The sequence below is a fragment of the Nelumbo nucifera genome, chromosome 1, assembly GCF_055504915.1.
Source record: "Nelumbo nucifera cultivar China Antique chromosome 1, China Antique-T2T, whole genome shotgun sequence".
Lineage (NCBI taxonomy): Eukaryota > Viridiplantae > Streptophyta > Magnoliopsida > Proteales > Nelumbonaceae > Nelumbo > Nelumbo nucifera.
This window is the reverse complement of record NC_142649.1, coordinates 70823720-70840090: the sequence shown is the minus strand read 5'-3', so window position 1 is coordinate 70840090 and position 16371 is coordinate 70823720. Positions and strand designations below refer to the sequence as shown.

General features: G+C 39.0%; 1 pseudogene across 1 annotated transcript; it reads right to left on the bottom strand.

The window, feature by feature from the left end:
• Positions 1-476: 476 nt before the first annotated feature.
• On the bottom strand, positions 477-9639 carry LOC104612782 (peroxidase 64-like; annotated as a pseudogene). Its single transcript, XR_016085360.1, has 10 exons — positions 9523-9639; positions 8693-8801; positions 3093-3281; positions 2669-2832; positions 2427-2566; positions 2188-2333; positions 1965-2098; positions 1528-1884; positions 1253-1439; positions 477-1177 (listed from the first exon to the last, which is right to left on the bottom strand). The product of XR_016085360.1 is annotated as a peroxidase 64-like (transcript).
• Between the last annotated feature and the right edge of the window lie 6732 nt (positions 9640-16371).

Here is a 16371-nt window from a genome sequence, read left to right as displayed (position 1 = left end):
GGTAAAGATTTCAGATAGATTTTCATTTTACCAGGATCCTCTTCCTCTGGGCTTCCGAACTGGACCCAAATGGTGAAATCAGGAGGATTCAGGGAACCGATACCCCCATCTTCCACCATGATCCAACCGTAATATAAGATCTACCTCACGTCACTACAAGAAAAATGGAACTGCCGCTAAAAGCCCCTAAAACTGCCGCTAAAACTACTATCGCTTAAACGTTCTAGCGGCAGTTTTTGTGATAAATTGTAAGCTGCCGCTAGAAGTCTTTTTAGCGGCAGTTGGGAACTTCTTTAACACTGTCACTAAAAGTATATTTTTTTTTTAAAATAACCTTTCTTTTTCTAATTTTCTTCAAATTTCCTGTTCTCTTCTCTGTATTCATTTAAATAGAAATAAAATATGGAACTAAATAAACATCAATTACAAATAAAATTTTAAAAAACATTCTCCATTCAAAATGTTTGAATCACAAATACATATTAATTTCAATTTGATAAATTCTTGGTTTGTAAAAGAATTTACAAGGTAATTTCAATTACAAATAATGACACCTAATCAGACTTGAAATGATTTCATAGATTGGCAAGGTAATTGATAAATTTTCATGAAGGACAATTTCACCAAGGATCAAATTTCTGTAGTTTTACAAGGTCAAACTCGGAGCCTGATCACTGGCAACACCAATTAGAGGTGCCTGATCACTAGCAACACCAGAATATCAAGTTTGCAAAGCTCATCAACTTCATGGTTGAGCTTAACTCTATCCGCACAGAGCTCCTGAACCTTCTCCAGTGTCAGGGTTCCAATTGCCATTGACAGAAGATACTCATAATCGCTGGCTCGTACACCTTTGCTGCTGACAACTTCTGAGTTTTCTTCATTTTCCTCTGCATCTTCAGTAGCACCAGCCACTGCCACCTCAACTGTCTTGGTTTTCTTTGGAAATGGAGTGAAACCTTTCTGCTGCAATTCGAGGAATAGATCGGCTCTCTTCCTGTTGTTGACAATAATCTCTCCTTTCACAACCCCGAGGATGAACCTGACCTTGTTATCCAGTTTCAATAAATCCAATTCAAGATTGTCCAATAGCACTTTCTGCGGGAATTTTTTTTTTTCAACCAACTCACCTTTCTCTTCTCATAAAATTCTAGTCTCAAATAAAAGAACTCGAGAACTGCAGACAAAAAGAGAAAACGTGCATGTCAACATAAGAATGCATAATTGTAAAATGTAATTGTAAGATTCTTACTCTGTTCTGGGTTGTCATATTTCTTAATCACGCCTTTCGGATCAAATAGGTGCATGTTGCTTGTGCTGATTGTAGTGGTGGGCTTAAACTTTTTCATCAGACCCTCTTGCTTGGCTGCCAGCAAGTTCTCCTCAGACAGGATTACTCCAAAGTGTACTGTTGTGCCATCGTTGTGCTCCCTGTAATCCTGCAAGCAGTACGCGATTTGCCTTGAGAGCTCTCTCAGAAGCCCCACCATCTTAGCTTAAGACTAGGAATTTATATTTTAATTTTACCTTAATAAATGGCTCCTTGATTTTATCACTCCCCGTCATTATTGACACCAAGAACTCCTCGTAATCCTGAGTCCATCTACGGATAGGTAACTCTATAATTCTGAGTGTTGTCTCATTAATTTCCTCAATGATCCCACTAACAGTGTAGCTGGACCCAGCTTCCTTTGTTGCAGTTTTCTCAATCAATCCCCTAAAGCCTTTGTACCATGGACCCATGGCCTCCATAGTTCACCATTCAACAAACGCCTTATATTTGCAACAATGTCCCTTGGGTTATAGTTAGGAATGTAGGAGCTCCACCCAGTCCCAATTCCTTCACTTCCATTAACTAGAACCATAGGTACAATTGGCATGTACCTGAAAGGTAAAAGGGTATTAACATTTGCAAGACCTTTAACCTAAATTACCTATCCTCCCTAATCTTTTAGAAAACTTACCAAGTGGGTTCAATGGACTGCCCATCTTCATTCAAGTAGTCAAGGAGGATATCATCATCCTTGGGAAAAAGGAATCTTGTGATGGGAGACAGGCGGGTATAGATGTACCTTACACTTGCATGATGTTTGCCTCCCTGTAATTGGAAAGAGAACATTTCAGGTAACTAGAATGGACTTATGGAGGTATTAACTTAAAGGAAGGTTTACTTTTATTCATCCAAACCTGGTGCCATGTGCCAAATTGACCATTTGGTTGGAAAAGGTTTATGTTGTTACTGCCTAATAATCTTGTGCCATTCCAATAATGGTACTCATGAGACTCTGTTCACCATGATGGTAAGCTGAATGCTCAAGGACATAACCTGAGAACTGAGCAGTTGAATTGAATTAATTCCTGTTTTGTGCGGGACATAATATGTATTTTAATCAGCCAAAGTCCATGGTAGAACCAGCATTGTTTACCTTGTTGTGCAAGGGACAGACACTCCTTAGACTCGCCACGAAGGCCTGGTTCATCGAAGGATCTATATCACTATTGGGGCTGAAGTTGTGGATTCTGTTCTGGAAGGATGAACAATGAGTGAATCCAAGGGTGTGACGTCCTGCAATTTATTGTCAAGTAGTTACTCTAGCCTGCAGGGAACCTGTTGGTCCAACTCCATTTAACCACTGATTGATCGGGACAATATATGTAACTAAATTACCTGAAAGAGTGACCAGGTCTGCCATGGATAAACCTCTCTGCGAGAAGCTTTGCTGCAATTGAGATATGTTGAAGGTGGGAGCTGGCAATTGTCTGGTTCTGCTGGCTTTTGAAACTCTTCCATCTTTTCTTCCTTTGGGCACTTCCCCAACTAGGACCTCCAGACTAAGAAATATTAAATAATAAATACCATGCATTAAAGATTAAACCATCGCTGCTACTCTATGAAATGAATATGTGTGGAATGCAGACTACATATTGCTTATACATATATATATATATATATAAGCAATGTGTAGTCTGTATTCCACACAGAATCAGTTTCAAGTTTCATTCTTCAATCCAACCTCAATTAACCAACCCTCAAATGAAAGAAAGAAGGAAGAAATCAATTAAAGAGCGAGCAGTGTGGTGTTTGGACTTACTAGAGCAACTGCATCTCTTGCAGCTAGAACCAAGATATCTGCACAGGAGACGACACCGGGGCACACTGACTCTATTGCTTTCTTTGCATTGTCAATGACATAAAATGCATGCAAGGAAATGTTAGGAGGGCTATCCTTTTCAGCTTGGTTGTTTCCTACAGATTTCAATAGCACTGAGCCATCGCAACCCTTCAAAAAACAAAACAGGAATTAATTCAATTGAACTAGACAAAGTAGTGCTGGGGTGCTGGCTGATTAAAATACAACTTGTTTTAACTCTCTCTTGTTTTTGGCATCTTAAAGGCATGATAATCAATGATACATTTTTATCTGCTTCCATTTTTCAGAATTTTGTCACCAAAGTTTCTATGGAAAATAGCTAATTATGTAGGGATTTTGGAATTGTGTAAAAACTCATGTGGACATAAAATATAATGTCTCTTGACAGGTCATACATATTTTTTTCTATGGTGGGCCTTGCCGCTGCATTCCGGCATGCATGTGAACTTGGTTCATCAAATTTATTAACAAAGATCTTCCTTTCTTGTAATATTTAAATGGGGACATCTCAAGTTTTTGTAGTTACAAGATATTGAGACAAGAAATATCAATTCCCATGATTTGGCCTTTGTGTCTAGTGCTAGGCCACCATTAAAGACTGAGTGGTCAACTGGGCTTATATTAATGCAATGGTTGACCCAAAAACCTCAACAATCAATATCTCAAGCCCTAAACTCTGAAGTTTGTAATGAAGTGTTTAATGTAGGGTGACCGAGCTGGAGCAAGAAATTGGGATCTGAAGATCCGAAATTGGCTTGGTATTTTTGACTGATATATTTAAGGCTAAGGTCATCCCTGAAATGGGGCCAAAGTTGTACTCGAGAAATCAGGATGCAAAAGTTAAATGCTTCATGCTGCTTTATATTATATGACTTACTCTTCATTCCAGTCAACAAAGTTTGATAGATTGGCTTGATTTGCAGAAATTCACTAGTAAGTAGATTGGCTTGTTGATTGCACCTCAGATTTCTTTTATCCCTAGAACCTACATCAGGGCACATAGCTACAGAAGAGAAAGCTTCAAATTCCAGAAGTTAATTAAAAATAAACACAAACAGCATAGATGAAGAGAAAGGAATAAGATCAAACCAATAAAAAGCTTGGATTCCTCAATCCAACAGAGAAATATGGGAGTCCCTTATTTGTGGGGTGACCCTTATTTTTAGTGATATTAAAAGGGCAGCCCAGTGCATGAGGCCCACCAATGTGGGGTCTGGGGAGGGACAGATGTATGTAGCCTTAACCCTGCAGATACAGGCTGTTTCCAAGATTTAAACCTTGGTCACTCAGATTGCAATGGAGCAACTCAACCGTTGCGTCAAGGCCCTCCCTCATTGTATTAGATATTGTAATTGATAATGCCAAGTAGTTTTTTGTATTCTCCTTATTTCTTTTAATTTAATGAGATGTCTTATATATATATATATATATATATATAAAAAGGTCCTAATACTCAGGGTTAGGCCCCACAAAGCCTGACTAGCTTTCCCTCTATCTAGAGAGTTTGCAAAAAGAAATCACTAGTCTTTGTCTCTTTGAACCCAACTGAACAAGGTGTTAATACTAAACACCATTATCCAAGGGTCAAGCTTCCTGAAGATAATGAAAGATCTACCAAGGGCCTGAACCTCCTACATCCACCTAATGACCTCTTGAGTGTCTCCTTGAATCTGCTGCATCCTATATAAAGGTCCAATGGCCGCCCCTGCAGTGGAGATAGCAATTCAACCTAAATGGAATTCCTGATGCATATGGGTCCTGATTCCTGAATGGTCAATTGATGCCTGATACTTCTTGGTTTCCAATTTTGCAACTGTCAAAGCAGTTATTATACACATGTGTATGTACATGTACATATAGATACAAGGAACTAGTCTGTTTATTTGGTTGTTTAATTAAGTCTAAACAACACAGGAATCTTCCGTGCGACAAGATCTTTTGGGTCCCAAAAGAGAAGAAAACACAGTTGTGGTTCTTAATGAGATGAAATAGGGTTAGATCTGCATCCAATCCATTCAAACAGATGCAATTTTTAAAATCCAAATCCCCATCTGTTTATGTAAACAGATGGCCAAATTGGAAACAATCAAATCTCGGACTTATGGACATAGCAGTATGTCCTAGTGATCTTTGCACTTTTGAATGGGATGCTATTCATCAATTTACTTTTGTTTAATTGTGCTTATGAGTCATATAATTTGATTCTGTGTGTCATTGATGAGTTCTGTTGTTTTGACAAAACTTGCTTCCATTTCTTGGACCACTTCTGAGAACAACCAGTGAAGCACACCGTAACTTCTCAGTGATCAAGAGCTTGCGAAAGTGAGAACTTGTAGGTGAGTGTGAATGTTATGGGTCAATGTGCAGTATCCATTGCACATTGTGATTCTTCTATACCAAACATTAATTCAATTGTATGATTCTAACAGTTCTATTTCAAGTTCTTCTGGACATTACCAATCACAAATAAGGGTAGGAATTTTATACAAATAATGGTGGAGGTTTTGTAAATGACCATATAATGGTTGCTCAGACCAGCCTGCTATGTATACCATGTGTACTGGCATGCCTTTGGTAGATAATCTTCTGCTATACCTGACTGTTATGGAAGTTTAAAAAACTTGAAGATTAGACACTCTGTACAGGGCTGAGCCTAAACCTCATTGAAGTCTAAATCTTAAACAGACTAGTTATAGACTTATAGTTTGATTTTTCGATTTCTTACTTTGATGCCCTCAAAATTTCTATAGCATTACTTGAAACCAACCAGAGAATTTGCTAAATTGAGGTATTTAGGAAATCTACTTGTTTTATGAAGCAGGTGAAAGAGGAACTGTATAAACAAAGGATAACAGTTGTGAAGATAAGCAGTGATGAAGAGAAAGGAATGCTTAGCACAACTAACTGATTGCTCTGATTGTATATTCCCAATGTACAGTCCCTTATTTGTAAAGAGATACTCCCCCGGTGAATCCAACTATGTAAATAGGTGGTGGTCTCTAGATCACACAAGACTTACTGTCATCCTTCTAAGGACACTCTTTTGTGGGGTGGATAATCATCTTACGGCTTCATTTATGTTGATTAACCCAATCTTATTCATGGAAGGCAACATGTTGACAGTATGAGTTCCATGATTGGACTTTGAAGGACAATCTTGTGAACTAATGAAATATTTGTTTGCAAAGAAAATTAGAGAACGAGAATGCTGAAAAGTAAAAGAAATCAAATGTAAAGCCAACTGAATAAGAACCAAACAACAATAAGACAAGAACAATATGTACCTCTCAGGGGAATTCAATATCTCATAGTAAAAGACAAGAAGTTCAAGGCCAGGCCAAGCCTAGATAATATTTAAAAAAAAAACGTTATTATCAAGCAACAAAGTCCTAGATAATATTTAAAACCAAATCTTCTTAAAGGATAAAATGGTATAAGTAGAACCATTAAAAATAAAATAAAACAAGGAACAGTTTGAACATAATCAAAACAACAAAACAACCACCAAAAAATCCTAAATATTAAGATTGATTTTTAAGTTATTTGGAAACCTACCAAAAATAACTGCTTTCCTATAATGAGAATCTCAAGGTGGAAACCTGTCCAACCTTTAGTACTTCTTCACGACCAATTCAGCAGATCTCAAGGTGAAACCTACCAAAAAAAAACTGATGACAAAAGTTTTTGGAAACTGATGACAATCTCAAGTTATAAAGTACATCAAGTTATTCTTTCTTATAATGACTGTCGCTATAATTAAAAATAATTAAAACTAGTGACCCATTGAACAGGTCAGCTTGGTGAACTGTTCACTGTCCAGGTCCATGAGTCATTGACTCAACCAACAGCTTCTGTAATATGGTGGTCTAGAGGTTGATTCAAACCAGGATTGTGGCTGGGTCATATTGAAAACACTCTCAGAACAAGAAGTAAAACCATAAGATACAATAACATAAAAAACATGGTAGTTACTCAATGTCAATGTAACTCACACTACCAGCTCCAACTTGAGCCAGGCTATCGGCTAATGAACTAGCCAATTTGGGATGAGCCAAATGATATGTCCACTGTAGCTGCTAAAGACCTAACCACTAGAAATGTGATATCGCAATTACCATGGCCCATCCCCATCATCCATTAATCACAGCTTCTGAATTTCCAAGTTCCAAGAACATACTTATAACACAGTAAAATTATATAATATTCTACAACTAAAAATTTGTTTTTGATAATTTATTCTACTACTAAGATTAAAAGATAGAAAAGAAAGGATTTGGCAAAATAGACCACTAATAAGGAGCTCAACAGAATCAAACTTTACAAGGTCCTTTGGACTACATGAATGGTTTCAAGGATGAGAAGGCTATAAGGGGGTCGACTTCTGATATGGGATTTTGCTCCTTAACAACTGCAACCGAATTTGGTGATTTGAAAATTGAAATTCTAAAACACAAACTGGCTGTGTAGCTTGAATGGACTGTTGATTTGCTGCATGCTAGAGAGGATTTTTATTTTCCTTTCTTTTGTCTTATTTTCTTTCATTCCCATCAAAATATGATCCAAAGGCTGAAACAGTGAGAATCTTGTAGAAGTAGTCCATTCCTTAAATAACTAAAAGTGTGTAATTTCAAATTTATTAATGTTAATGGTGAATATGTGAACTACATATAATGACATCAGAGAAACTGAAACAGTGTTACCATATGCTGGGCCAAAGAAGCCATATTAATGACTGGGCCCCCATTACCTACAATATTTCCTACATTTCAAGCCTCCGAGCCCACTGTCGGTTGGGTAATATTTAGAATATCAGTTGGGCCAATAATCAGCATTCAAATAACAAACATATGACCCTTTAATTCTGCTGAATTTGATTGGGTGTGGACTGTGGAGAACCAGAAAACCCTCTTTGATAGTTCAGTCAATTATGCTGATTTTTGACACAACTAATGTTTCAAATGGGCTATTCACACTGGTGGGCCTTGACAATTGCAACATTTGACAAGTGACAAATTTTAGGGGCCCAGACGGCCAGACCCATGTATAGGTCCTTTGTACTCAGTAAGATAAGAAAAGAAGAAGATGCTAAGAGATGATGAAAATGAGATTTAATGTAATCCAAATATAATCTAAACAATAATAATATAATAATGCTGAACCAAGTTCAACTCAGATTCACCAAAATAAAGAAGGCCCATAAATTAGATTTGGAGAGAGAAATTGCAGAAAGCAAGATGCAAAGCTTTTACTGTACACTCTTGTTTATTGGTAAGAAGAGCAGAAAGTAAGCTGCAGACCAGATGATTAATCCTTTCAAGAAGACCACAGAATGGTACAGGGGACACAGATGATGCATAATTAAAGGGAAAGTGAATTTAGAAAGACATCAAGCCTTAAAAAAAGCAGAAGTTAGAATCATATTATTTTTTGGGTAATCATATTGTCCCTTAACTTTCTGCTTCTCTTAATATTTTTACAGCAAATAAAATGGTAACATCTGAAACTAAATAAAAATGCAAGAAAAGTGGAAATGACAATACCTTATTTTCATTCATCCACAGCAGAAGGGGTGTTCTATTCCACCATTTCTTTTATGATGGAAAGTGGAAACTTTGTTTTTGCCTTTTACATAGAAATTGAACTAGTCCTCTGGATAAGTAGACAAGGGGAGAATGTGAGATTAGCCAAAGAAAAAGTATTAATTATGATTACTTGCTGTAATGATTCCTTACTAAATTTATTACCATATGCTGACAGAAAGAGTTAAGTGGCGATAGAAGCCTATGCACTGCCCTAAAAAGTTTTTGGAATGACATTGGATTAGTGTAAGGATGATGATCATGCAGGATTACTCGTCCTGAATGACCTACGACTGCGGGAGCCCCTCTGCCAATTATAACTCATTGGCTAGAAGAGTTTAAAGAATATAGGAAATTGTATGTGTATGATGGAGTATTTCCACTGATTTATTGTTTGTTATAACTCAGGCTATTTCCTTGAGAGAGATGGAGGATATTTCCAGTTTAATTCTAAAAAATAAAAAGTATCCAATCTAAAGCTACTTTACTTCACCCACAACCATTTCAGTGTTCTTTTTTATTAGAAAACTAAATCTATTGTTCGAATCTAAGCTCATTAAATTCATGCATTGACTATGCAAAACCACAAATATAATTGTGAAAAAAAATTAAAATGATATTCTAAAGAGAAAGGCCAAGTAGAAATAGTGCAAAACTCTTAGAAATGGTTCCAAGCAATTTTACCAATTTATAACCTAGGTTTTCTATTTATTGATGAGGTTTCAGCAAAATCTAAACATTTAGGAACTATATTAGGATCAAATGCCAATGTGCGAGATCGAGAGATTTACCTGTCGATCTTCCTTTACAGATCTTCAGCTTTTTGCTCTTTCTTAAATCAAACAGAGAGAGGCGTGGAGAGGGCGGGAAGAAGACGAATCGTGAAGAGGGAGAGGCGTGGAGTGTGTGATTCATAGGGGGGCACATCTTTAGCGACAGTTTTAAACGACTGTCGTTAAAGATCAATATTCTAAATATAGCCGGTTCGAAAACTGCCGCTAGAAACATAATTTTTTGTAGTGCGTATATTTTATCAAACACATTGCGACTCAGTATCTACATCAAGCATACGAACTACGGAGACAAACATGCGAAAGAGGATAATAACAGGCTCGAGGCGGAGGACTTGCACCAGACGGCTTCCTTCATCCAGACCAAGCTGGTGAGGGCAGCCATGAATGTAGTGATTTCCTACACTCAACGCCTTCTGCTAATTTTCCATTTGGAAGCAATAGCAATACAAATTTGCAGAGTGCATAAATGATGGTTTGCGGATGATAGTAATAGTAAATACTGTAAAAAAATATGATAGAAAAGACAGAAGAGAACTTAGTTGAACGAGAGAAAAGATTTTGTAAATGTATTCTACTACTTCTCTTGATAATCCGAATCAGTACAAAAGAGGGGTTTTTATAGTAGATGGAGTCGGTTGAAGGTGAACCGACTTACATTGAACAGAGACTCACATTAACTCACCTAGGGAGCTAAAACGACTAACTTTGGAACTACCTACCATTGGAAGATGCAATCAACGCACATTGGAATGAAGCGAACATTGGAAAAGAGCTTTACTGTATTTTTGAGAGGACTGATTCAATGATTCTTGGAAATGTGTAGCAACATTTAATACTCCTCCTTGGTGTACATTTCAGCAACTCCAATCATGTCTCGTAACAATTCGAACTTGCCTTTTGGTAGAGCCTTTGTGAATATGTCAGCTAACTGTTCTTCAGTTTTGCAATGTCCGAGTTCTATTTCTTTGTTTCCTTCAACTTCTCTGATAAAGTGATACTTGATGCCAATATGTTTGGTTCTGCTGTGAAATATGGGATTCTTTACTATTGCAATAGCTGATTTGCTATTGCAGTAGATTTCAGTAGCACCAACTTGTGGTTCTCCCATGTCATCAAATATCCTTTTGAGCCATATAGCCTGGCTCGTTGTTATTGCTGCTACAATATATTCTGCTTCAGCTGATGATTGGGCAACAGTTGCTTGCTTCTTTGAAGTCCAAGAAAATATCCCTGATCCAAGTGTGAAAGCATAACCAGATGTACTTTTCATGTCATCTACTGAACCTCCCCAGTCACTGTCTGTGTAGCCAATGAGCTTAGAGTCATGTGTGACTCTGTACCAAATTCCATAGCTCTTTGTACCTTGCAAATACCTTAGTATTCTTTTAGCTGCTCCGTGGTGGACTTGACTTGAATTCTGCACGAATCTTAATAGTAGACTAACTGCATACATGATGTCTGGTCTTGTAGCAGTTAAATAAAGAAGACTTCCAATCATACTTCGAAATTGTGATTCATTTGCCTTTGGGGTGAGTCATCTTCCTTTTTGAATGCTTTAGTGTTGTCTAATGAAGTGGAGATTGTTTTGCACCCCTCAATTTTGAATTTCTTCAAAAGAGTTTCTGTATACTTCTTTTGTGAGATGAATGTCCCTTCTTCTTCTTGAATTATTTCAATTCCAAAAAAGTAGTGCATTAGGCCTAAATCAGTCATCTCAAAAGTCTTCATCATGTCTTCTTTAAACTTCTTGACCATCTTCTCATTATTTCCAATATAAATATGATCATCAACATATAGAGAAACAATGAGAGTGTCATTTGTACCTTGAGTTTTGATGTAGAGTGTTGACTCATTATAGCTCCTCTTGAATCCTTGCTCCAAGAAGTATCTGTCGATTCTGCTGTACCAAGCTCGTGGAGCTTGTTTTAAGCCATATAATGCCTTCTTTAATCTGAGAACTTTGTCTTCTTGTCCTTGCACCACGAACCCTTGAGGTTGCTCCACATAGATTTCCTCCTTAAGATAGCCATTGAGGAATGCAGATTTTACATCAAGTTGAAAAGTTTTCCATTTCTTCTGTGCAACTAGAGCTATCAATGCCCTGATTGTGTCAAGGCGAGCGACTGGAGCAAATGTCTCATTGTAGTCGATACCGTATTGTTGTGAGTATCCTTTGGCAACTAGCCTTGCTTTAAGCTTCTGGATTGAGCCATTTGAGTTAAGCTTTGTCTTGTAGACCCACTTAACTTCAATAGTGTCTTTGTCTTATGGACGATCCACAAGCTCCAAAGTCTCATTTTTTTCAATCATTTTTATCTCTTCATTCATAGTTTTTCTCCATTTTTCTTCCTTGAAAGCTTCTTCAAAGCTTTCTGGTTCTATGATCATCAAGTTGCATGTTTCATATATTTCCATTAAGGATTTAGTTCACCTTGGTGGTGAGTTGGGAGTAGACTGTGAAACTTGTTCCGGTTCCAATTGTGTTGGCGAACTGATCTGATCACGATCTTCTTCAATTCTGACTTGGTAATAGAGGCAAGTTGATAGTCTTTCTTTAAACTTCTTTTGTCTCCCAATTGTATGCAGCATCCTCGTCGAAGCTTATGTCTTAACTAATTATGAGTTTTTCTTTCCTTAAGTTATAGACTCGATAGCCTTTTGATTGAGTGCTATAGCCTAAGAAAATTCCTTTCTCAATCTTCTCATCCAGTTTGCCTCTTTTTTCTTGTGGGACATGTGTGTAGCATATGCATCCGAAAACTCTGAGATGCTTTGCTGATGTCTTTTGCCCACTCCAAGCTTCAATTGGTGTCCTATCTTGCATAACTTTAGTAGGACATCTGTTGAGCAGATAGACAACAGTGCTTATTGCCTCTGCCTAGAAAATTTTGGGAAGCCCCTTTTCCATGAGTATGGCTCTTGCAGTCTCCATAACTGTTTTGTTTCTTCTTTCGGATACTCCATTCTGTTCTAGAGAGTACCCGACTGTAAGTTGATGCTCCATGCCTTCATCTTCACAGAACTTGTTGAATTCATTAGAAGTATATTCTTTGCCTCTATCACTTCTTATGGTCTTGATGTTGTGACCACTTTGCTTCTCAACACGGGCTTTGAATTTTTTAAAAATATCAAAAACCTGCGATTTTTCTCGCAAGAAATAAACCCATGTCATTCTAGTATAATCATCAATGAAGAGGATGAAATACCTGTTTTGATTATTTGACGGAGTACGCATTGGACCACGAACATCTGTATGAATTAACTCCAATGGCTCTTTGGCTCTCCAAGCTTTGCCAGATGGGAAGGGTTGTCGATGTTATTTTCCGAGCATACACCCTTCACAGACATTGTTGAACTCCTTGATAGCTGGTAGGTCACGCATCATGTTCTTCTGCTGAAGAATCCTTAATCCATGGAAATTAAAGTGTCTGAATCTTCTATGCCATAGCCACGACTCGTCCACTTGTGTCATGACTCGTCCACTTGTGCTTGCATTGCTATATAACTTGCATCTTTCCATTGAATGGGGAAGCATTTGTTTTCTGTCATTTTTGTTCTTGCAATTTCAAAGGACTTGTATTGCTTATCATAGATTGTGCAAGAGTTTCCCTCAAAATGTAAAGAGTAACCTCTTTTTATCATTTGGCCGACACTGAGTAGATTTTGATCAATATTGGGGACCAAAAGTACATCATTTATGTATTTCTTGCCTTGTTTGGTATCAACAACAATGGTGTCTTTGCCGGTTGTTTCCATGAAGTCGTCGTTACCGATTTTGACTTTTGTCTTGATTTTATCAAGACTATGAAAGATGTTTTCATTTTTATTCATGTGGTTATTGCACCCACTGTCAAGATACCAAGTATCATTTTTTTCTTCTATTGCAGAATGACAAGTGATGAGGGCAGATTTGGCCCTCTAGTGAAATTGCGACACGTGGCACCTCGTGACAACTAGGCAACACCCAGGCAACAACTTACCAAGTTGGTGTCCCACCCGGGCACCGGCCTAGCCGACCTGGCGCGGCCTAGCACGACCTGCACGCGGCCTGCGTGCTGCCTGGCGCTCGGCCTGCGCGCTGCCTAGCGCGGCCTGCGCGACCTGGCCGACGTGGATCAGCCTGGCACATGATCCGACCTGGCTGACCTAGCTGCCCATAAGACGCACCGATAAACTCGGCATGCATACCCCACGAGCTCGGTAGCTCACCAAGGAGCTCGCCAAGGAGCCAGGCAGCTCGGCAGAGTTCGCCACAAGCAGCTTGGCATAGCCCAAGGAGCTCGGCATAGCTCCCTCGAACAGCTCGCCACTTGTAGGGTAGATCAGTACAAAAGAGTATGGCGTATCGCAGGAAGATCTCCTGCCTAACAACCTGGCCCAGACACCGACTCGCCGACTGACACAGGCGCCGACCTGACAACCTGGCCCAGACACTGACTCACCGACTGACACAGGCGCCGACCTGACAACCTGGCCTAGGCGCCGACCTGGCCGCCTGACGCAAGCGCCAGCCTGACGACCTCGAGGAGTTCACCACCGTACCCCAGTTCTGACGGGATGTGACGAGTCTTACCATTTGAAGGCTTTTCACCCACCTAACCCGCAAGGACTCCAATATATAAAGACCTGACCCCCCAAAGGGGGGGGGAAGAATAGAGGTAATCCCTGCTCTCTAGCTCTCTCATTTCTCCAAAATCATCTTCAAGCTCTCTACAATCAGAGTGCTAACTTAGGCGTCGGAGAGTCCCTGCCGAGAAAATACCCCCGGGTCCTCTGATTCAGTTCTCGTAGGTCCCTCAGCTCCCACTGCCTACAAAGGAAAGAAGGTCACCTCATGCAGAGGGCAGTCAGGTTGCGCTGCACCAGGGAGCTCCACCATTCTCTGAGTCACAGGCCGCATAGTAGGGAGCTTGCCACCAGGGAGCTCGTTACCAAGCAGCTCACCACCAGGGAGCTCGTCACCAAGCAGCTCGCCACCTCACAAGCAGCTCACTAGGTAGCTCGCCACTAGGCAGCTCGCCACTAAGCAGCTCGACACCTCACAGGTAGCTCGCCACTAGGTATCTCACCACCAGGGAGCTCATCACCAGGTAGCTCACCACCAGGGAGTTCGTCACCAAGTACCTCACCTCCAGGCAGTTCGTCACCAGGCACTTCACCACTAGGTCAAATGACGAGGTACTTAGCCAAAAAAATTGATACATCACAAAAAATTGGTACGTGACCAGAAACGGTTACATCAGCAAGCATAAAAGAGATTATTTTCCTCATTTTTCTTTTCTGAAAAATTAGCTTGATGGGTTTTCCTGAATCTACAAACTTTTTCAACATGGCCAAATTTTTTACAGTTTTGGCACTGTGGTTTTCCTTTAAACCAGCAATCTTTCTCCAAGTGGTTTCTCTTCTTGCAAATACCACATGAAGAATACTTGTCATTATTTTCTTTTGGTTTTCCTTGTGACTTTCTTCCATCAACTTTTGGTTTATGAGACCGTAGATTAACTTTAGACTAAAAGGCAGCTTCAACCGAATTTTCATTCTGCCTGTCACGCCTATTTTCATATGTCTCGAGAGAGCCCATCAATTTAGTTGGTGATAGTGTTTCTAGATCCTTTGTTTCTTCTATCACCGAAATTATTGAATCATATCTCTCTGTACAAAAGATTAGAATTTTTTTGACTATTTTCTTGTTAGAAATAGTCTCCCCATAGGCTTTCATTTGATTTACTATTTCTTTTATTCTAGAATAGTAATCTTTTGCAGTCTCATTATCCTTCATCTTAAGATTTTCAAAAACCCTTCTAAACTTCTGCAATTTAATAGTGTGTACCTTGACAGATCCTTGAAACTCCTCCTATAGTGTATCCCATGCTTCTTTTGCAGTTAATGCGCCCATGATTCGAAGAAATATCTCATCAACCATTGCTTGCTGCAAGCAGAATAGTGCTTGACAATCCTTTTGTTGATTCTCTTCATAGATCTTCTTTTGATTTGCTGAAAGAGTAGAGGTGTCTTCAGCAATGCAGAATCCTTCCTCAACGATTCTTACTGAAAATAGGTCTTCATTTTGATGGACCATAAGTCATAGTTTTCTCCATTGAAGATTGGAAGAGAAAGGGTGGAATGATTGTTTTCTGCACACATAATGTTTAGAAGAAATCATGCCCAAGAGATTGATCGAACTAGCTCTGATACCACTGATGGTTTGCGGATGATAGTAACAGTAAATACTGTAAAAAAATATGATAGAAAAGACAGAAGAGAACTTAGTTGAACGAGAGAAAAGATTTTGTAAATGTATTCTACTATTTCTCTCTGATAATCCGAATCAGTACAGAAGAGGGGTTTTTATAGTAAATGGAGTCGGTCGAAGGTGAACCGACTTACATTGAACAAAGACTCACATTAACTCACCTAGGGAGCTGAAATGACTAACTTTAGAACTACCTACCATTGGAAGATGCAATCGACGCACATTGGAATGAAGCGAACATTGGAAGAGAGCTTTATTGTATTTTCGAGAGGACTGATTCAATGATTATTGGAAATGTATAGCAACATTTAATAATAAATACACTCATTCTACTTCATGAATGCAATATGGATTCTAGGGGTAGCAATTTTCCCCGTCCCCGACGGGGTCGAGGATGGGGGGGGGTACCTTGGCGGGGTCAGGGTCGGGGGTGGGGCTACCCTTGAATCCCTGGTCAAGTTTAGGAACGGGGACGTGAAATGCAATCCCCGCCCCGCCCCATCCCCGATATAATAATTATTATTCTTTTTTTTTAAAGATTGAAACTTAAAAAATACTAAAATACTAAAACCCTCAACAGTAAAACACAAAAC